Source organism: Corvus brachyrhynchos, unplaced genomic scaffold, assembly GCF_000691975.1.
Source record: "Corvus brachyrhynchos isolate BGI_N302 unplaced genomic scaffold, ASM69197v1 scaffold159, whole genome shotgun sequence".
NCBI classification, from domain to species: domain Eukaryota; kingdom Metazoa; phylum Chordata; class Aves; order Passeriformes; family Corvidae; genus Corvus; species Corvus brachyrhynchos.
The window spans coordinates 22,239-23,222 of record NW_008240022.1 but is presented as its reverse complement, the minus strand read 5'-3'; positions in this window follow the sequence as shown (position 1 = coordinate 23,222).

Below are 984 nucleotides of genomic sequence, written 5' to 3'. Positions count from 1 at the left end.
GGGCAGGTGAGGGCAGGGTGGGAGCACCCAAATTTGGGCAGTGCCAGGTGTGGGGGAAGCTCCTGGGGACACCTTGGGGGTCCAGGTGAGGCTCAGGTGTGCCCAGGTGTGCCCAGGTGTGCAGGGCACCCGAATTTGGGGGCTTTAGGTGAGATCCTGCTGTGCCCAGATGTGCCCAGGTGGCCCCAAATGGGGTCCCAGGTGTGCCCAGGTGTGCCCAGATGGCCTCAGCTACTCCCAGGTGCCCCCAGGTGGCCCCAGATGTCCCCAGGTGGCCCCAGGTGTCATCCAGGTGGCCCCAGAGGCCCCCAAATGGAGTCTCAGGTGTCTCCAGATGTCCCCAGGTGCCCCCAAATGGGGTCTCAGGTGTGCCCAGGTGCCCCCAAATGGGGTCTGAGAGGTCCCCAGGTATCACCCAGGTGCCCCCAGGTGTCCCCAGGTGCCCTCAAATGGGATCCCAGGTGTCCCCAGACGTCCCCAGGTGTCCCCAGGTGCCCCCAAAGGGGGTCTGAGATGTTCCTAGATGTCCCCAGCTGCCCCGAGGTGTCCCCAGGTGTCCCCAAATGGGGTCTCAGATGCCTCCAGGTGCCCCCAGGCACCACCAGGTGCCCCCAAATGGGGTCTGAGATGTCCCCAGATGCCCCCAGGTGTGACCAGGTGTGCCCAGGTGCCCCCAAATAGGGTCTGAGATGTCCCCAGGTGCCCCCAGGTGTGCCCAGGTGTCCCCAGGTGCCACCCAGGTACCCCCAAATGGGGTCTGAGATGTCCCCAGGTGCCCCCAGGTACCCCCAGATGCCCCCAAATGGGGTCTGAGATGTCCCCAGGTGCCCCCAGATGCCCCCAGATGCCCCCAAATGGGGTCTGAGATGTCCCTAGATGTCCCCAGCTGCCCCGAGGTGTGCCCAGGTGCCACCCAGGTGCCACCCAGGTGTGCCCAGGTGCCACCCAGGTGTGCCGCGTCCCGCAGCAAACCATCCGCGAGCT